The 21,678-nt window shown below is 45.5% G+C and overlaps 1 protein-coding gene across 1 annotated transcript in view; it reads left to right on the forward strand.

The window, feature by feature from the left end:
• The window catches only part of LOC149860080 (uncharacterized), a 73,102-nt gene extending 72,310 nt beyond the window's left edge, over window positions 1-792 (forward strand). The window contains exon 5 of the mRNA XM_090058732.1: window positions 370-792. The gene's annotated coding sequence lies outside the window, so the exon portion shown is untranslated. The remainder of the gene's footprint in view (window positions 1-369) is intronic.
• The last annotated feature ends 20,886 nt before the right edge of the window (window positions 793-21,678 follow it).

Below are 21,678 nucleotides of genomic sequence, written 5' to 3' on the forward strand. Positions count from 1 at the left end.
CTTTTCCTGCTGTATCAGCCCAAAAAGTAATACAAGTGCCCGTTGTCCCATGGAATAGTACATTATGGTACACTACGTATTATATTTATATGCTGCCCTTCCCAACTAAGGCTCAGGGCAGCTTACAGTAAGAACAAAATAGCTGTGCCGCTACCCAGTGCATGGCATCCACAAGTGGCAGATAGAGGAATGGATGATTTCCAGGGAAGGTTAGCTGCAAAATATACAGGGGTAACGCTGATGAATAAGCAGTCATGGACCAAGCAGTGGCAGCGCCACCAGGATGTGATGGGGACAGCAGATGGCAATATTTTACCTCCTGAAAAGCCACGCATATCATCTGACGATGCTATTTTACCTCCTGAAAAGCCATCATCTGACGATGCTGTGACATGTTGAGTACTGGTCACCACTGTAATCAGCCTGTCCAGGCCCCAGCCATGGGTCTGCAAGTCCTCAGTGGTGGAGCAGGAAGAAGAAGATGTAAGACTCTCAACAGCTGTGAAGGCAGATGAAGGCTGCAGCAGAATGAGATCTCCAATTGTATTGGCCTCCTCGCCATTGGATCCAGGTCCAGTTCTGTCAAGAACTGTGTGGAAAATGATGTGCAGCAGCCTCTCCATCATAAAAGAAATTGTACATAGGCATCTTCCATGAAAATGGCTTTAGCGCACTTTTTTGGACCCATAGATAGGACAATCAACCTCAATTGCGAGGGATTGCCGATGATGATGATAAACAAGTAGAATATTAAAATAAAGTATAAAACAAAAACTTCCAAATACTATCATAGCCTTGTCGTGTTTGCCAAATTTCTGCCCACAAAATGTCCAGACTTTGGTTCTGATATGCCTCAAGGGGGAAGAAGTGCCAAAGCTGAGGAGCAACTACTGAGAACAAACTTCCATGTCTTCACCAAGCAAACTTGATGACACTTGCAAGAAGTTTCTTTCAACTGACCTTTTACATGGAAAATACAGCCGGATTGTGTCGTCCTCACTGCTGCTGAGTAGCATCTTACCCTAGGATGGGACTGTCTAACTGGCAGCTTGTGCGAGGTTTAAGTTGCAGCTCCTAGTCTTCTCCCCAGCCTTGACTTGCCCCATTGAACAGCAGGTAGTCTCTGAGCTCCCTCTTCCTCCTCAGGGCTCCTGACTCCTCCTCATCCCTCTCACCTTGTGCCTTCCCCTCCTCATCTCCCATGGGGCATCACACAGGGTGAGGTTGGGCACTCTCTGATGCATGGTACGGTGGTTGGAGGAGCATCCAAGCGGATGCATGCTGCAGCAGGGTGGTGGGCACAAAGTGCGATGGGGTGCAGACATAGGACATGCAGCCTCAGGGGCCCACAGGACCCATGACCCCCCCGGTGCAGCCCAGGGAGCAGGCAGTCCCTATCTACTTAGAAGTTGGATGGCTGCGATCTAGAAGGCGCCCTGTTAAAACCAATGGGACTAATTGCAAAGGTAAAATACTCCTTGGCATGAGAAGGGTGAGCAGAATCTGGTCCTGAATATTTTTATTATTATTTCTATGCTAAATACCTTCTGCATACTGATGTTGCACTAGATCTCGGATGGTGCATGAAATGAAAAACATTGCTCTATGCCTGGGTTTCACTCTCCGGTTGCTGCCTGCTCTCAGGGTATGTAAAAAAACCTTCATCGGCCAGGTCAGAGGCACGCTGGAATGGCTGCTATTCCCATACGTCTCGAACTCCAAAAAGACAGGTTTTGTTGTGGTTACTTCCTGCTTCTCTCTCTCTGCAGCCCCCTCAGCCAGCTGGGTGGCTGAGCCAGTGAAAAGAGAACCGGTTCCCTTTCATGTGTTATTGATTCATGAACAAGAAAATAACTTTTCTCCTCACGGATGAGGAAGTAGGTACATAAATATTTTCACTTGCTGTTTTATTTTTCTGAACAGGTTTGGCCCAACAGCTCAACCACCCACCACAGTTCATTCTTTCTCTTCACACTTACATATGGTCTTGCTTTCCTCCATACCCTGCTCAACAATTACAATTGCCTCTCTTTAGAGGCTGGTGTCAGGACTAGGGTAAGTGAGGCACATGCCTGCAGCCTAATTAACTGGATGAACTAGCCAGGGCCAGCTGAGCCCTAGGCTGCTGGAGCAAGACTAAGTGAAGCTGCTGCCCTGCAGCCACAGTAACTGAGTCTAACCAGCATCAGCTGAGCCCTAGCCCATCCCGCTGATTGGTTTCAGGTCTGCTCTTAGGGAGCCCCTAAGCCTTGCTGCATGGTACTGGTCTCTAGTCCTCGCGTACCTTCTCCTGACAACGCCTCTGACTCCCTCATTCCCGGTTAACCCTCTGGCTCGGCGTTTGGATTTTGGTTTGACCTCAGCTTGCTTCCTGACCGCTAATCCCTGGTTAGTCCTATCGCTCGGTTTCAGACTGGGCTTCGGCCCCACTCCTCGGTTTGGAACTAGGGCTGCTCCCAGCCCTTCAGCTCTGCTGGGGCCCGCTCCTGGCTCCACGCACTAGGCTCGACACCCTTGAAACTCTGACAGCCGGAAGCAAAAAAGGCTGCTGATCGTGCTGCGCTGAGGACCTGCAGCTCTTTACCAGAGTAGGGCTGAGATGTCCTGATAGACCCTATTTGGGCAGTGCCCCTCAAGAAGCCCATTGGATTTGGGCTAAGTTATGATGTTCTCTAAGACTGTCAATGTCATTGAATCTTCTGACAGATGCCAGGTGGTTTCCCCAAGGAAATCTGCTTGGCTTGTTGCCAGTTCACCTGTCTGGCAGGCTGCCTCGGAGCCTGGAGTTCAGCAGCCCTGGCAGTTGGATCTACAGGGGGGGTTTTAAGTTATTGGATAGCAGCAGCAGGCAGGACTCTTTTTTTTTTTTTTCCCCCCCCACCTTTTTTGGGCCAAGACCTTGTGATCTGTTCTTCAGACTAACCCACTTCATACCAGGAATAAAGCTGGGACCAGCTTTAGGACTGGGGGAGCACAGAAGAGTGAAGGTCACCCGCCTCTCCTCCAGAGCCTGGAGTGGGACCTCCAATCCCTGAATCCCCCCGTTCTGCTGCCAACCAAGACTGGTGACAGTTGCCCACAGTTGTGCATCTCGTTGTTATCTAGAGTGGGTACACCTAGAGGACGACCTCCTATTTAGGAAAGCACTCCAAAAACTAGAATAAAAAGCTTGATGGTTGCAAAAATCAAGAAGTCAGAGGTTATTAACTATCAGAATTAAGGTTTCCTGTGTCTCTTTAATTGAGCCCCCTCATGCATATGATTTATATGATGATGTTAAGATTGTATTATGGTGTTTTTCTTCCACAGGTCACTTTTTTTCTTTTAATGCATGGCATGTTATCATGGGTCATCATCTGCATGGTTGGAACCTGTAAACTGACCACCTGGACCTCTGCCACGTGAGCCAACAGGAACTGTTAGCAATAGTAAGTGGTAGTTCTCCATGGACCAACTCTAGATAACAATACTGCACAGTCTTTCCCTCTCCCTTCTCCCAGACTTTACCCAGCCTGTCCCAGTTTCCTCTACAATTCCCGTGTTTGGTTCACAGCTCCATGTCCCATCCCTATGTTCTTTCCCCCACCCATCAATTGTCTCCTATCCCAGTTGCATTGCCCAAGCGCATGCAGTTTTTATCTTCCCAGTTCTAATAGAAACAACCTTGCCCTATCTGTCCTCCCATGACTCCCCCACTTTCCTTGCCCCACCGATCCTGAGTCCCTCGCTAGTGCCAATCTCCCTGCTTGAATCCAAGTCCCATTTTCTCTCCCCAAGCCCCAACCTCACCGCTCTCCTCTTTCCAAACTAGTCACTTCCCTGACTCATGTTGCCTTTGCATTCAAATCCAATCACTTCCTCCCTCACACTGCCTGGGTGCTAATAGGGCAGGTGTCATTGCAATACCACAGGAGACCTGCTCCCTGCTCACAACTCTGGGTTCCCAGAACAGCTAGAAGCAGAAGTTTTATAAAAAGTCCTTCTGAGCCCTCGTGGCCCTGGGTTGTAGTTGCTCAGCTGTTCTGTGGGGATGTCGCATGCACAGTCTGATTTCATGCTTGAAGATCCCAGCTGTTGAACTCCATCAAGTTGCTACTGAGCATTTGTGAACTGCCTGAACTCTTTGGTCTGAAATTTTCCCAGAAATGTAGCCTGAGGCAGCCACCTGGGGTGGAAAATGCCAGCTGGAATTATTCAAATGTAGCAAAGTTAAACCAACTGAAAATAGGATGGTATAATAGGCAACTTATACCAATGGATGGTGCAGTAACACCACTTGCATGATACACAGCAGTCCATTGAACCCACCGGGGGAGTGGTAAGGAAGTGATTTTAAATCCCCCTTAACATTGCCAAAATTTAATACAACATGCAGCTTCCAATGCGGCAAAGATGTGGTCTTGTGGTAAAGGGCAAGGCGCTGCCCTAAACTCCATTTGTGACTTTGTTATGTTATGTCTTTCCGCCCCAGTTTCTGGCTGTGTAATGGGGATAGGAATCCTTCCTTCCTCCCAATGTTTATCTGTTTTGCCTAATTAAGTGCAAAGTCTTTTACAGCACATATATGTTTGTCTCTAATCTGTTGGGCCTGATTTAGTGCGGGTCCACTAGGTTCTACTGGAATGCAAATAATCTGTTCAATGGGTCTATTTGTGCAATAATCTATGCGAGTGCAATGGGTTTGTATTTTTAGTAAAGCCAGGAGAGTGCCAGCATGTTACATAAAACATAGGGGCAGGGGTCACTGCCATGGGCCTCCAATTCTTGAATAGATTGACTGTCTTCTGCATAGAAAGCAAGAGGGACAGGAGGCAGATGCCTCCAAACCTAACCACGGAAAGAAAACAGTGGTTTCAAGTTGCCAAAGTCAGCCAGTCTCCGAGGATCCTTGCAAATATAAAGATCCTAAGATTTTTGTCGGATGTGAGAGCCTCCAAGAAAAATGGACTGTGTACTCTATGTTGGCTTACAGGTTCCCTATGATTTTTCCCTGTGCTCCCAGGAGGTATATTCCCACAGAAGCTGTGCACATGCTCCTGAGACCTTCTGTTCCCCAGGGGAGGACGCTGCCTGCATGACAACGTGATAAAATACCATGTGTTAATTTGTCTGTACAGAAATAATGAAGGACAAGGTGACAGGCACGCTACACTGACTTCAGGAAAAGAGCTAACGATGTCTTGTAAACAACATTATTAAGCAAAACAATATTTCGCCTTCTTCAAATTAGAAAAGATTTTTGTTTCTCTCCCAGAAAAAAATCTGTTATCTGAAATGGATCAGTAGTGACCTCCAGTGGCCACAAACCAGTACTGGGTGGCTCTGATATTTTCCATGTTTTTGACTCCAGATACAATGAGCCAGATATATTAGTTGCTTAGGAAATTTAATCACACAGGTTCTTTATGCTAATGCATTTACAAAGATTTTTACCTCTCCTTTTGGAGTGAAAGCAAAGGACTAGGCAGAATCATACAGTAAAAAAAATGCCTGAATCATTCTGCTGATCACCACTCCAGCAGTTGCCTTTCTGTGGACCCCAGACCTAGCACCTTAAAATATGTCCATTATTTTTGCGTGATATTTGAGAGATCTTGTTTAGATACAATATTCTAAAACTTTCTATTTTAAAGGGACATTAAAGCAAAAGCAGTTTGAAAGGAAAGTTAGATTTCCTACCTAAGACTGTATCTTATAGCGTGCAAAGTACTGTGCGCTCCTTAGATGGACTCTGCCTACCTGTTTTAGCTTCTTATACTGCACCCGACATTTGAACAGAGATGCTATCTGTACTATTATTGTTATAAATTATGTGAGGAGTGGCATATTGCTCAGGGTTTGAATCCGTAGAGAGAAGACAATAGGTCTACTAATAAAATGTATGTTTTTTAAAGAGAAAAGTGCACCAAACATGCTTTTTTTTTTTTTTTTTTTTTTTTTTTTTTTTTTTCCCCAAGTACAAACTTCAAGGAAAAGTTTTGTGGCATGTCTACAAAATACTGGGATAGGACAGAGTCAAAAAATCCAACCCAGCTATGGATTTTGAACCGATAACATCTGAATTGCTTGAACTCTGGTCAACCTATCTGTTACAACAGTGAGATTGATATAACATCACACAGCAGAGGGGGCAGGGGTTGGTTTGTTTTTAGTGTATATAGTTGTGCAGGGGCAGATCTAGAGGGGATGCAGTGGCATGTATTGCACCACTGGAGCCTCCGGGGACTTTTTCAAAGGCTCCTGAAGCAGGTGAAAATCCTCTCTCCCTTCCCTTTCCTGCTTAGGCTGGGGCTCAGTTTGGGGGGGGGGGTGCAGACAAGGGCTGCTAGGATGGATGGAGATTCTCCTGCCGTGAACCTACTTGAGGCCTGGATGGGGTAAAAGCCGCTCTGTTGCTGCTGTCCCTTCCCCAGCTGAGTCCAGTCTGGCGGGTTCTGGAGCCTCCTTGCCCCCAAACAGTGGAGAAAACAGCAGCAGGAGGCAGGGGAGTCTGGTGCGGCGGAGGGGAGAAGGGGCTGGGGAAGAGGAGGAGAAGGGATTGCCTCTGAGCAAGAAGAGGAAGGTGGGGTGGGGACTTTCATATGCTTTAGAGACTTTTTTTCCCTAGAGGTTCCTGCAGCGAGGTCAGCTCATGCCGCTGCAGGGGAAGAGGCTAGGAGAGGGGAATGCCACTACCCCTACAGTTCGGGTTGCTGCTGCTGCACCTCCCTTTGGGAAATCCTGGATCCACCCCTGTATTTGGGAATCCGTCATAAAGGGCTCCTATAGACATGCAGTGGGGCTGATCCAACGTGCAGTAAATCCAGCAGATCAATCGAGTCTGCTGGAGCACAGAAATTAATGAGCTCCGGCAGCCTCTGCCATCATGTGTATGAGTGTCCCCCTGTCTCCCCCACACTGAAAAATGGCAATGAGGGGGCTTTAAATTAAAACTCATTTCATGAGTTTTAGTTCAGAGTGCTGTGCTGCCATTTTTCGGTGCAGGGTAACTGGTGCATGTGATACTTTGGCACTTTTAATTAGCACAGCTCACTAATTAAAGTGCTCCCCCCACACAACCTCCCACAGCACATCTATAAATGCCCAAAATGTGCAGAGTAGTCCTGCCTGGATCTAGTAATGCTAGTAAGCCCATGCTTAAATTTCATCATAAAAATCTGTTGAAAATTAAGCAAATGCATAAGTACTTTGTTGGACTGCTTGATTCTTGACAGGATCCAGGATCCTGAATCTTGGCTCTTCACATGGCATATTCACCCCAACAGGTTCCACCTAAATACATGCATGAAGAAACACTGCAAGTTTGAAGTGAGTCAGCTGAGTGTTATAATTTGGGAGGCCTGAAGAGAGCGCCTTTTCCCTCTCTTCAAGTTAGAGATGTCTAGACTGATAAATCTTTTTCTTTGGCACATAAGAAAATAAAGAAGCATTAAAAATTCACAAATACTCTTTACTTGCTCGGCACAAAAGATGTTAACTTTTACATCTCTCTAAGAGGCAAATGGTCTTTTCTACTAAAATTTTGGCTCTGGACCCGCTATAAGTGAATTTACAATAAAATACCATTTTTCATTCATTCCCTTGGTTTAGGAAGTTGAATTTCTGGTCCCTTCTGTAATCCTCTGTCATGCAGGGTATTCTGATTCCAGTTCACAGTACTGGTTCAACGCCATCTCAGCAGCACTCTTGCAAGGGTTATTACACTAACTTTTGTTCAAACAGTGCTTGGACAAGGCTGTCACATATAGGTACGTAAGCTTTGGACACTTGATAGAAACTTTCCAAAAGTTTGAGGCTGATGGGATGTAGGGTTTTGTTTCAGGACCACCTTTAATTTACACATAGAAAAGTATACGAGTAAAGACCACTTTTACTGTCTAATGGTTTCATTTTTGGTGGTCGTGAAGTTTGTGGAGCTCATATATCACAAATGAAAAATGCTTTTTGGAAGCACCTAAATCAGCTCTTTGAGGTACTGCTGGTATTTTATATAATATGGCAGCCTAATAGAAGACCTTGCATTTCATAGATGTTAGGGCTGGAAGGGACCTATGATATCATCGAGTCGGCCCCCTGCTCTGGGCGGGAAGGAGTGGTTGGGTTAAGTAACTCCAGGCAGGGGCTTGTCTAATCTCCTTTTAAACACCTCCAAGGTAGGGGAAAGCAGCACCTCCCTTGGAAGTCCATTCCATATTTTGGCAACCCTCACCATAAATATTTTTTTCCCGATGTCCAATCTAAATCTGCTCTCCTTCAGTTTATGGCTGCTGTTTCTAGTAACCCTAAGGGACATCCTGCTAAACAGAGTATCCCCTATTCCCTGCTGACCCCCAGATTGTCTGCTTAGCAGCAACTAGTGTAGTCCTGCAAGGACTATTGACATTTCCAGTATGTGCTAGCTTAGTTTTGTGATGTCAAGGGTGACTGTCACTTGTGTATTTAGTTAGTAACTGCTTACAGTGCTTAGTCCTCCTTTGGGATTAAAAGAAATGTTTAGGTTGCAAAGGGGACCCAGGTAGCAGCAGGTTCACATTACATGGTAGCACAAGGCAACTGCACACATGTAGACACAGCTAAGATTTTGATAACAATCCTGCAGTGAGTAATTTGCATATATTCGTTGGAGGTAGTGGGCCAGGATATCCTTGTTTTTAGGTGTCTTCAGTCCCACTACCAAATCATCAGAAGAGCCTCCAGAAAAGTAGGCAATTGTCTCTCCCCTGCCCCCTTTCCCCCTTCCCAATATCTACTCTTGTAGGTAGGGTACTTGTGTGCTCTGCTTCTGCTGCCTATGGAGGGAAAAGCCTTGTTGCATTTAAGTTGTCATAAAGCACTGGACAGTATCTCCACTCTTCTACTTGTAGTCCCACTGTAAATTTTGGAAGAATAGTTTCTTTTACCACATTCAGGGAAAAGCTTTATGAAGTAAATGGAGTTTGTTCATCCTTGCAAAAAAACACTGTAAATGAATGTCTCATGCTTCCCCTTCCCTTCCCTACTCAGTGGCAGATGCTCCTTGGTGAGAGAGAAAGTGTATAAAACTGGTTGTGATGGAAACAACAGTATTTCAGTGAGGTCTAGCTCAAAGTAGGTTTCTGGAATAACATTACTAGGTCACTGTGGGCGATATCCTGGATTTGTGAGGGAATGGACATCTTCCATTTACTATAATAGGCAGGGAGATTTCACCCCATGTGATTGATACCTAAATGAGAGAGTGAGGTTCAGGAAAGAAGTAGCCATGTATGACTTGAATGTGTACTACTTTTTTAAAGAGCTAATACCCTCTTGCATATATTCTTTTAATCAGGAAAGCACTCACTGTCAGCCTGTAGGATTGAAGTTGAGGAGATGTTCAGCAAGGCACCCTCAGTGGAGAGATTTGAGCTTAGGGGAATAGGGTAGGATACACAGGGTTACCATACATCCAGGTTTTACCGGACATGTCCTCTTTTTGGATCCTCCAATCTCCATCTGGGTGGTTTTTTGAAATGTGAACAAATGTCTGGGATTCTGTTCTACTCTGCTGGTGGGTGCAGGGAAGGGTGATTGGAAGCAAGGGCACCATGCATCTCAGTGCGCATGCACACACACACACGTGGCCAGCATGCAGCTAAGCAGGGGGGTGGGAGCAGCTGCAAGCAGGTAAGTCTATGAGGGGTGAAGGTTGGAGGGCCAGGGCTTGGGGACTGTCTGGGTGGGGGAGGTGGGTGCCTGCTGGTAGTGGGGAATGGTGTCAAGGTGCAAGGGCTGTGGCAGGACACAGGGGCAGGGAGAGGTGCCTGTCCCTCCAGCAGGGGAAGGGGACGGGGAGCCCTTCAGGGACAGCAGGGATCTACACAGCTGGACTCATGGCACCAGGGGCCAATGCCCATGCTTGCAGGGGTTGGGTGGCCAGGAGACGTGGCCTTGGAGGGGGTGCGTGGTGGCATAGCCAGGTCACCTGGTGCGGTGCAGGAGCCCCAGTCTGAGGCGTGGGATGCTACAGGCATCTTTTCCTCTTCCCTCCAGCCCCCACCAGGGCCAGACTCACTCTGTCACCACCCACAGAAGCCAGAGCCACTGCAGCCGCTGTCCCAGCCCTGTCGGGATGGGGCAGCTGAAGCCCCGCTCTGGTAGGGCTGAGGGGAACAGGGGGGCTGTGGGTTGGCAGTGAGGGACACTGGGGAGGCAGGAAGCTGTGGGCCAGGAGTGCAGAACTCTAGCAGCACCAGGGATCTGCGAGTCAGGAATGAGGGGCAGCAGCAGGGACAGAGGGCTGCAAGTTGGGAGTGAGGGACACTGGTTGAGCTAGGGGTCTGTGGGTTGGGAGTGAGGTGTCCTTTTTTGGAACTGGAAACATGGTAACCCTAAGGATGCATGCATAACACACTCAATTGTCTGAGATAACTTGTCTTGTCTAAACTTTTGCTATGCAGCTTAGATGATGTGTGCAGTTTGCACATGCTTAGTTTTTGGCAAAGGCTAGCAGTTGAGGCAATCCCAAATATTCCCAAAGTTATTGCCTCAGCTGCAGGTAGTGACCCATACTCTTATTTCAGCATAAAGTAATGGGCCCCCCAGTCTGATTGCAAACAGACCTCTTGCTCATTTCAGACAACCAACTGACATGGAAGAATACAGAAGCTCCTTAGAGAGAAGTGAAGAGCTTGCTGATGAAAACTAAAAGTGCCCTGTTAACGTCTCAAAAGGCACGCTTAGAAAACAAGTAGCACAGCTGTTTTGAATTATATTGGGCTGAGGAAACTACATTGTGCAGTAGAGACTGTTATCTGGAGAATCGATCCATGGTCCAGTAATTGCCGCAATTGTCAAACAATGTGGGTCATGCTTCTGTGGGGAGCACACTTGTTGCATCGGTACAAGCTGGTGGTAGAAAACTGAATAGCCGAGACACATTTTCTTGACATGCAAACACAATCAAGTTTTATCGTGATGTAATTAGTTTAGTGTTTCTTCATCTCATGAAGAAAGAGGCAATTGGAGGTTCTTACCGTTGGATACAATCACCGATAACCAATTCAAGTCTGCTCCCACTACAATCAACAGGAGTCACCTACCGACATTAGTGAGAGCAGCACTACCCTGCCTGACCACTTTGGACAATACAGGGTGCATTGCATTTCCTGAAGGGATTTCCTCTGTCCTTCACAGGTTAACCCACTGCTATATTTTATGTATTTATTTATTTTTAAACTAAGCTCTGGCCAAACTAAAGTCTTAGCCAGATTTAGCCAGGCAGGGTTATTTCATAGTATGGAATACTCCCTCCTTGTTTGTCTACATTCTGACTTGAAAACAATGGTCCATTGTTTTGGATAGATGGTATCAGGACTGGATCTGCTGCTTTTATTAGTCAAGCCAGACCACTTTCAATACACTGGTGGCTCTTGGGTGAGAGAGTTGGATTCATGTCTGGGACCTTCGTTGTACTTCCAAGACTGGATGTTTGATAAAAGCATATACTCTTGCTGGATTGGTTAGCCAGAGAGCTTATTAATGTGCCTGCAGCGTAGGACAGGAAGCCTGAAGTCTCTAACTAAGCCTGTGTGATTAAATATGTAAGCATTTAAGGAGTGCCCTGGAATATATTACAGCCTTACTAAATACCTGAAGTAAAATCATAACATCAATAAGAAACTTGTATTATGAGATGAGAGGTGGGTCCTCCACACTTTCCTCTAGGAAAATACATTTTGTTAATAATGCTTATCTTTCTGGTTTTTGTCTTGTAATCAGTTTTAAGTGTGCTAGCATACTGTATCTATTTGGGAAGGCCTGCCCAGACCTGCACTACTAGCAAATCTTATTAACTTGTGCCTTCAGCATGTTTCTTGAATTTGCGAAATAAAGAATTGCATACAAGGAACTCTCTCTCTCTCGTGTGTGTGTGTGTGTCTCGTGTGTGTGTGTGTGTGTATGTTAAATAAGAACCTATCCACTGTAAGAGCCTATCAGAAAATCAGGTTTTGATTTAACATTCCTTGGATGAGACAGATTAAGCTGGTGACAGCAAAGATTTTCTTGGTGTGGGGAAGGGGGTATCCAAACAATACCAAGTAAAATTGTTAGAAACAATATACTGAAAAAAGTAAAATCAAACAATGCTGGGAAATACCATATTTTTCTGATATACAACAGCACAATTTTGCAACAGTGCAGCTGCAGGATATTGGGGTATGTATTATGCATGAAGAAATACAGTAATAACAGTTTTTCTCTTTGCCAAGGAAAGCTAAAGTAACACTGTAGTGCTATATGGGGCTGTGAACAACCCCCACCCTGCCCTGAAGTCTGCTACTTAGTTACTGCAACCTACCTGTAGTTTCAAAGCAAGATTTCCTCCCCCACCCCCCCACCTGCCCCTACTTCCATTCTGCCTTTCAAAAACCGGGTATCTTATTCAGGATGATGTTGTATGCAAGAAAATATGGTAACTGTACTTCTTATTTTCCAATAAAAGGACTTGATCCTGCAAACACTTAACCTCAAGAAGATGTCTTTCTCCAATGAAGTACTTGATTTCGGGAGTATTATCACTGAAGTGAATTGGCCTACTTCATGGTAACTGTTGAAGATAGAAGTATTTGCAGCAAGTGTCTGGGCCCTCTGTAAGAAAAACACTATTGGCAAGGGGCTTGTGTGTGTGCATCTTAGAGACACAACTGATAAGACTTATACACTGGGCCAAACCTGCTGCAGGGGGAGGATTCACGAAGAGCTGCTGCAGAGTTTGGGGCTGGAAGCAATGGGGCTCAAGGCAGGCCCATCCTGCTGCCAATGCAGATGCTGCTCATGCAGACTGGAGGAGGTTTCAGTGCAGCCAGCAGCTAGAGAGTTAAAGGACCAGGTGCTGCATGAGAGAGCCATGCACACCCGAACTGCAGATGCTGCTGAATTTTGCCATCAAGCATAAATTTGGCAGTGAAAATAATGGTGGCTCCTCTCTTAACCCCTAGGTGTCGCTTGCACCAGCACTTCCTGCCCAATAGCATTCTTGTGCCCCCTCTAAGTCCATGTCCACTCATTCACTCCAAGTGACATTACTGGGGTGCGTATATGTATGTGTATACAGGGGTGTAGATCGTAGCCATGTTGGTCTAAGGACATAGGCAGACAAGTTTCTTTGGGTACATCCAATATCTTTTATTAGACCAACTCAAACAGTTGGCAAAATTCTTCTTAGCAAGCTTTCAGGCATGGACACCCTAGCGTCAGGCTGAGGAAGTGTGTAGGCACTCTTCAATTCAATTCTGATAGGTTATTACAGGGGTTATGGTCCTATTTCCCAATATTGGGGAACAAGAAAAAGACTTGTACTCTGTTCTTTATTTTGCCAATTCAAGATGCATAGTCTTCCATGGACAAATCTAGGATTTTAAAAGGGGGGTGCAGATGGTGTAGGACATCATGACATATAACATCACAGGTATTCTTTTCGCCAGTTAGAGAGATACTAGGATCTCTACTGACATGCTAGGGCAGGGGTTTTCAACCTTTTTTAGTCTAAGTACTCCCAGTGGCCAGATGCCGAGCATGAAGGCGGGGATGGCCTGTGGGCGGGGCACCTCCCAGGAGCAGGGCCAGGGTGGGGTGAGGGCAGCAGCACCCCTCTATGGGATGGGAAAGCTCACCAGGCTGGTGTGTGGCTGTGGTAGCCACTGCGTACAAGTTTCCCCGCACCCCAGAGGGGCGCCACTGCCCTCACACTACCCTGGCCTTGCTCCTGGGAGGCAGCGGTGCTCCATCCCCACCCTCCTGCGCATACCCCCTAGAACCAATCCAAGTACTCCCAGGGGTACACGTACCCCCGGTTGACAACCCCTGTGCTATGGGCCTAGCACTTGACTATTCAGTTTGAGATCAAAGCAAAAACAAATACAGCTTGATTGGAATTTTCACTAAGTTTCTAGACAATATATTAAGTTTAAAAAACACAAGCGACTAGGCCAAAATGGTCAAAATATATTGTTTCATTTGTTCTGTAGTCATTTTTGGCAATATACGTCTTGTACTCAAATTCATAAAAACAAAATCTAGTGATCTTGAGTACCATGGCAGCGCCTCCACTACTTCACTGTCACATGTAGAAATGACTGAGTTAATGTTACTACGGCTGAGATAAAGTTTTTAGACAGAGTTAAAAATAGTCTGCAGGGCTGTGAAATAGAAAAGAGGCATTACCAGGAATGGCTAACAGATAGCAAAGTTGCAGAAGGAAAGGATAGTTTAAATTGTGGAACATCAAGGCCATTAAAAAGGAGAGAGGGCTTAACACCTATGGAATAACGAGACACTATCAAGGTAGATTATAATAAGCCATAAAGTCAATTGACTCCCTCAGTGCTGCCTGAATAGAAACACTTCTACCCCTCCACCCTCCCCCAGGCAGTTGATTTTAAAGTCTGGGTAGCCCAGGAAGCAAGAGGAGGCTTGGTGGGTGCAACTGCATGACTGCGCTCCTCCTAAATCCACCCCTCTAGTCTTCAATTGTGAAGTGAAGCTGGAAGCTAAGTGCTTATAATGGATAGCGAGTGGTTTTTATATCACTTATCAAAAAAGCATTTCTTTGTTCTAACTGAGGAACATCTTAAAACATGGATATGTGTATTGTCAGTAAAAAAGAGCAGTAAGGAAACGAGAGAGATGAGTCACCAGACCACAGAGAAAGGAAATGCAGTGTGTGAGCAACCGCAGCACCTTCCCTTGTTCTTAGCTAAAGGGACTGCAGAACCAACAGTGGGGTTATATTCAGTGTAATTACTGTAAATTAGGAGTAAGGCTAGATATCCTGCATAGGGTGACTGCATATGTCATCTCCATTGAGGTGTTTAGCACCTATGGCAATATTTTTCTTTGTTCATTATGTCTATTATCTTTAGCTTACAGGTGACTAAATGAAGGCAAAAAGACTAAAATACCTTTGGGGACCTGGGACTAAATGATTCACACAGGGAAGCCTGGGAAGAATAAGAAATTGAAGCCAGGTTTCCTGGTCTCCTGTTAACACCCTTTCACTCCATTTCTTATGCATAAAGATCTGCTGACATACCAATTTTGTAGAAATTGGGGATCAGAATATGGTTTGTACAAAAGCCTTCATCAAAACACTGAACTTTGTGGAGGAACAATAGCTCTGTAGCTGAACCTTGTGCAGGAGCTTATCTCTGCAGGTGACATTTGTAGACAACAGGACTCAAAGTACATGAAATCATGACTTGCCTGCAAGGGGTTTCTGTGTGGGTGGGCAGAGAGAGGCAATGATCCTGTGAAATGCCTGCTCAACGCACCTGTCATTTCCTCCATCCCCTCAGTTTTGAACCATATTGCAAGAACAGCCACTACACTTAAAACCACCTCACCTAAAAACCCTTGTTTTATTAGCTGTTCAGCATGACAGAAAGGAAAAACCATGCTGATGGCTGAAGTGGTGAGAATATTGTTTCCTGACTGGGAAAGAATTACTATTTTCAAACTGAGAGGGCATTACACATAACTTGGCATATGCATGGAGAAAAAGTCCTTGACACTGTCCCTTTCACTGATCAGAAAGTAGCAAGCAAGCTCACATTACAGAATCAGATATGTTGCTGAGCAGCTGGTGTGGAGGTGGTATTCATGCCTACAAATCTCTAGAGGAAAATTAAGCACAGACAATTACCTTGATAAGCAACCTATGGCACACAGGGCTTTTTCTCACCTATAAGCAGCCTACCCAGCTGCTGTCATTTAGGGATGCTTTGCAACCTTGCTAACAGTATACTATACCATGTCATGCATTGCAGCTGCTGATGAATGTCCTTTCTCTACACACTCCTAGGCTCTGATCAGTTATTGGCACTGACTGTCTCTCTCAAGGGAATAACCGTAGGTTAACCAGGGATTTAGTTGCAAGGAGGTCCAAAGCCAAAGGCAACAGATCTTGGTTAATAGCTCTGTGGTGATAGAAGGGAGATTTTCCTCCTGTTCCTCTTCCCCAAAGTGGTACAGTTGATTTACCGGCAGGGAAGAAGAGGAGAAAGAAAGGAAAGCTCCAGCTGGCTGGCAGGGGATAAGCTCACTCTGGTGTGAAAGTATCAGCCTATTCCAGTTAAGGGATGGTATCAGTGATTATTTCAGTGATGCTGAGAATGTCTTAAGCATAATTGTGATGGAGATGTGCGATGGGGATCACAGATGTGAATTCTTCTCCCCACAGGCAGTTCTGTAACAACAGTGTAGTTTTGTGTGTATGCATGTACACTCTCTCTCTCTCCCTTTCATTTTGACCTACTCTGAAGTAGCTGGCCTATTACGCAGCCAGCTACTTTGATCTGCCACACTATCTTATGTGGGTTTTTTTGGAAAGGGCCTGTAGCTGAAACCTCCATTTCACCTGTGTGCTTTGTTCCAGCTGCCCTTTCCTCCTTCCATCTTGGCCCTTTAACTGTGAAGCTAAGTACAGGCATTCAAAAAGTCCAAGCCTAAATTAATTCAATCTGTGCAGATTACTCTAATCTGCATAGATTGAACCGACTTGCAAGTGAATAGATATTCACTTTTGATTCAGGAAATGCAGGAACGAGCCTGCAGTGGCTCAGGCAAGAAGCCGAGGAGTGCTAGAGCAAGCCCTCAGCTACTGGGAAGCTGTGCTGATAGGGGGCATAGCCAGGCCCCAGCAGGTTGAGTTTAATTGGTTTAAACCCCCACCCTAGCCTGCAGGGACCTCAGCTGCAGTGTGCCTGGAGGGGGGACGGGGAAGCAACCCCTGACAGGCATTTCCCACCCCTGCCATCACCACTCCAGTGGTGGGGGGCCTGGCCAGCCCCAGCAGCAGTGTGAAATGAGCAGACAGGAGTTTAATTCCCCCCTCTGTCACCTGTCCCACCAGCAGGACCCAAGCCCAGGTCTGCCTGGCTGGGGTAGAGCAGTCCATGTCAGGAGAGAAGAAGGGGACAGGGAGGGGGTTTATTCCCCCCTCCCTCTCCTTTCCCCCTGGACCCCAGCCAGGGTCTGCACAGAGCAGCCCATCAGGCATTTCCCACCCCTAACTGCAAGAGCAGTGGGAGATGTGGCCAGCACTAGCAGTAGCCTCAGGGGAACGAGCGAGGGAGGAGGTTTAATTCCCCCCTCCCTGCCCTGTCCCAGCCGTGCAGACCCCAGACCCCTCCCTGCTCCCTTCACCTCAGGGGGCCATGCTGGACTGGCACCTGCCTACACCCCTGCCTCTGCAGCAGTGAGGGGGGGAACTGTGACACAGGCTGATCTGCCTCAGCCAGGCAGACCCCAGTTCAGGTCCTGTCAGTGGGACAAGGGACAGAGGGGGAAATTAAATCCCCCTCTCCATTCTCTTCATGCTGCTAGTGGGGCTGGCCATGCCCCCTGCTGCTCAAGCAGTGTGAAATGCCTGATGGGCTGCTGCACCCTTGCCTGGCAGACCCCGCCGGGGTGGGACAGGAGAGGGAGGGGGCATAAACCTCTTCCCTGCCCCCTTTGCCTTAGTGGGGCCAGCATCTGGCCACACCCCTGCCCCTCCTCTGGCTAGGGAGCAGAGAGGCAGGGCTTGTCCTGTTCCACTGGAACAGATGGCCCAGCCCAGCCTCAGGCTGCAGAGCATTCTGGGATGCTGGAGGACTCTGATTTAACTTAAACCAGGAACGGGTCTGGGACAGAAGTTCCATAAACCAGGTTGACCCAGGTCAGTTAAGTCTGATACTACATTCCAGCAGGTTTATCTCAAACCAGTTTCAGCCATTTTGAAATTGCTTTATGTGTACTGAACTGCTGTTCTGTTACAGGTGTAAAACCAGTTTCTGATCACTGAAACCAGTTTATGTGTAACTTCTGTCCCTAACCTGAATGTTTATCCGTGGTTGTCTCTTCCTTTGACTTTGATATTCTGCTAAGAACAAATAAAGGGCTGTGTATATTTACAGTATTGCCAACTCTCTTGATTTTTGGTGTTGTTCTTAAATTCTGTGCTTCAGGAATGTGGAAAACGTAGCTCTTTCTTTTATATATAAAAGAAGTATATATTTCCCTCCGCTCCATCCCCACCGTCATGGCAGAGCTCCACTGCCTCTAGGGAGCATAGCCAGGGGGATGCAAAGCCAGCAGCATTGGCTTCACCCTGCCCCTCCATTCTGTCCCCACTGTCATGGCAGTGCTCCACTGCACTGCCACTTCCTGTCTGTAATGCTCCTGGAGCACTCTTACTGGTTATTGAAAACCGTGTGTGTGTGTGTGTGTGTGTATTTCCTAAGTGAATTCCTTTTATATATATATATACATTTGGCTCTTTGTTTTTTATACATATAAAAGAAAGAGCTATGCTTTTCACATTCCTGAAGTGTAGACTTTAAGAACAATGCCAAAAATCATGAGAGTTGGCAATACTGTATTTAAAAAGAAAATAATGGAGGGATACATTCTTGCATTTACTATGCTGTGTTTCCTCTAAAGTAGGTTATTTCTGCAAGGTAGAAACAGTGTTGCCAGGCTATGTTTAAAGCTGAGACACAGCTTAGCATCTCAGAAGTTAATTAACAAGACTGTTTTTTCTTCCTTCCAGTGACTTGTATTTATGTATTATTAATTAAATGAAAGACCTCTGTGTGTGGTGTATGCCTGTAGTGTAAAAAATGTTGGTCCTGTTAAGGCCCTAAACATTAATTTCCTAAAAGACACCACTGTGAATTCAAAGCGCTGCCTGTTCCTTCAGGAAAGTAATCAAACTGTAGTTGCAGTAGAAAACATGGATATTTGTTTAACTAAACTCCACATGCTTCACCTGGCTGCACTTCATTTTCTGTCTGTTTTCCAGCGCTCTTACTTTGCGTATGCAGAGATGGGAAGTGATGGGGGTAGGGGGAACGGGGGCTGGAGAGGGTTGCTTTGTGATAATAGGATGGCCAGTTTCTGTGCTTGGATTCTAGAAATCTCATGTAATGCTGCAGCAATAAATTTGACATTGAACTCTACAGTGGCTATTGTTCAGAATAAGGGACTGAAACTGGTATATGAAATGCACTTTCCATTTTCTCCATTCCATCGAACAATATTACTGACCTTCCTGCCCCTTCCAGGAGCACAGTTATTTCTGAACCCGCATGTAAAAACTCATTCCACTAATCAATTTGCAGTTCTTCAGGGTCCTCAGTAAACCCTGCCCTGCCAATAGTATTTCTGCTGTGACAGGCCACTACCGCTGCCTTGCAAATGAGCCTCTGGCTGGAGTCTGAGTGAATTTCCTTCCCATATCACATGCCCTTGTGCTGCCCCTTCCAACCTTTCATCTCTAGGTCCTGGCTCCCTTCCCTGCTCCAAACTCAGTCTGGTGCCCATTTATTCTGTGCCACCCAAATTGCTGAGCACCGTTGCTAGGGACAAAGGAGTCAACTTTAGCATGTGCCTGGCCCAGGTTGCTTGGATTCAGCAGCTGTTGCTACTGTTCCCAGTCCAGCCCTTTCCTTTGTCCTGCTACGGCTTTCAGATCCAGGACCTTTTCCAACTCTCCAGCCAGATCATGGCTACCTGTGCCTAGCCTGAAAGGGCTCCTCTGCTCTCATGCTCCCCTCCTTGCAATGATCATTCCAGTTAAGTGACAGCAAGTCCTTCACAGCATTGTTCTTCCTTCTTTCCCAAGCAAAGCAAGGGGAAAATTTGGGGGTCTGTGTTCCAGAATCAATGCTTGAGAACCACAGAATCAGCTAGAAACTATTGTGGAGTCTGGATAAATGCCTTGGCATTAAGCACCAAGTAATATAGCTTCCAAAAACGAAAATTAATCTGCAGCATTTTTGTGTTAGATTGGAGCAAGGATGGTCTCTGTCCTGTACCTCTAGTGATAGCACAATGGCTTTATAGCAGTGACTACAGCTCTCAATTATTTCTATTGCAGTAGTGTTTAAAATATTGCATTAACTTTCTTTTACTTTACTATTAAGGGGTCTTATTTAAAAATGTATTTCCTGAGTAATTTTAAGACTTTGGTAATATTACCCAAGGACTGCATGTAGAAGTGTGCACTGATTATATTACACCTGCATAATGTTTTCCGACTCTCTGGGGCCAGTATAAATTTAAAATATCCCATTAATATTAAACATGTACCATAAGTATACAGGACACAAAAAAGGTCATGCTAGAGTTTTAGTTGGCTCTTCCATTTTTTTCTGGCTTTTTAAAATGGTAAATGTGCTGCATTAATAGTTTCCTGCATCAGTAGACTACTATTATTAAATACATTCTGTCCTTCTTGAACCAAAGACATTCGGACCGTGCATTTTGAGTGAGATATAAAAACATAAGGACTTTAGTTCATACATTTAGCAGCATGTGAGAACAGAGATCTTTTTTGAGATCACAGAATGCAATTTCAATATAAAGCATTTAAACAGCAACAAGAAATTTTGTATTGACTAGGCTTGAGGATGATCTTATCTGAGGCTCATTCCTCTTTAATAACCCAATCAATAGGGTTATATAAAAAGCAGCGTATTTCCTGGTCTTCTAGACATAATTTTTTTTTCTTTTTTTTTTTTTAATGACAAGCAATAGGGATGGTGAAAAACATTTGAAAATTCAAAATCTTGACAAAGAAATGAGAGAACTTCTACGACAGTTTTTGGTTTTTTGTTATTCTTGTTTTTACTTTTGCCCATTCTCCCATGGGTATAATTAGGAGGTAGACCTATAGTCCTAATATAAAACTTGGATTTCATTTCATTTTCTTGGCCTCGCTTTATATTGACTGTGAAGTAGCCTTATATGGATGACTAAGTCTGGCAAAAATTTTCTAGGAAGCCATCTGGCCTAAGACAAATTATTAGGAGATTATTTCAAACTAGAAGTATTTATTCAAGTTGTCAGTTTTTCAGATCAAGAATTAAATAAATATTTTTTTTTAGTTGACACTGAACTTCTTCAAAGTTTATTTTCTGTATTTCCAGCAACTGCAGAGAAGAAGAGATACTGTTTTGGCAGGGTTTAAAAATACTTTGTAGTTTAGTAGTGGGAGGAAATTGTATTTTTAGAGAGATGTTGAGGATCCTGGACAGGTTTGTCACCTCTTTAACCTGTAGACAAAAAATTTTCTTTTGTAGTCAGCTCAGTATCCTCCTACATTTGGAATAACTAGAGTTAGGAGCTGAGAAACAATGGAAAACGGAGCAGAACAGAAACCACACACACACACATTTTGCTGTCTGGTTTATTCAAGACATAGCAACATAGGTCTTTGGAGTCTTGGGTATTATTCTCTGTAATGGGGGATGAATGGTCAAAGTAGCATTTTGTGGATTGTTTTGGTTAACCACTGCTGGACAATGCAGGGGACTGGATTTGATGGCCTTAAGGTTAGGGACAGAAGTTACACATAAACCAGTTTAAATGCTCAGAAACTGGTTGAAACCTGTAACAGAACAGAAGAGCTGTAACAGAACTGGGCTGAGCTATGCTGTCTGCTCCAGCAGAGGAGGGTTGGCAGGGAAGCAGGGACTACCCGCCCCCCTGCTGCCCAGCAAACCCTGGCGGGGGTCTGGGGCCAGGGAGAGGGGTTAAACCCACCTTCCCCTGAGCAGAGCTTCCCTACCCTGCTCAAACTTACTGCTGGCTCCCACTTTGGGCTACAAATCCCAGAGGCACCTGGAAGCAGGAAGAGAAAGTGATGAGCAACCCGGGAGAGTTCTGCTGCTATGA

Source organism: Crocodylus siamensis, chromosome 7 (assembly GCF_052110815.1).
Source record: "Crocodylus siamensis isolate JL-2025a chromosome 7, ASM5211081v1, whole genome shotgun sequence".
Classification (NCBI taxonomy): domain Eukaryota; kingdom Metazoa; phylum Chordata; order Crocodylia; family Crocodylidae; genus Crocodylus; species Crocodylus siamensis.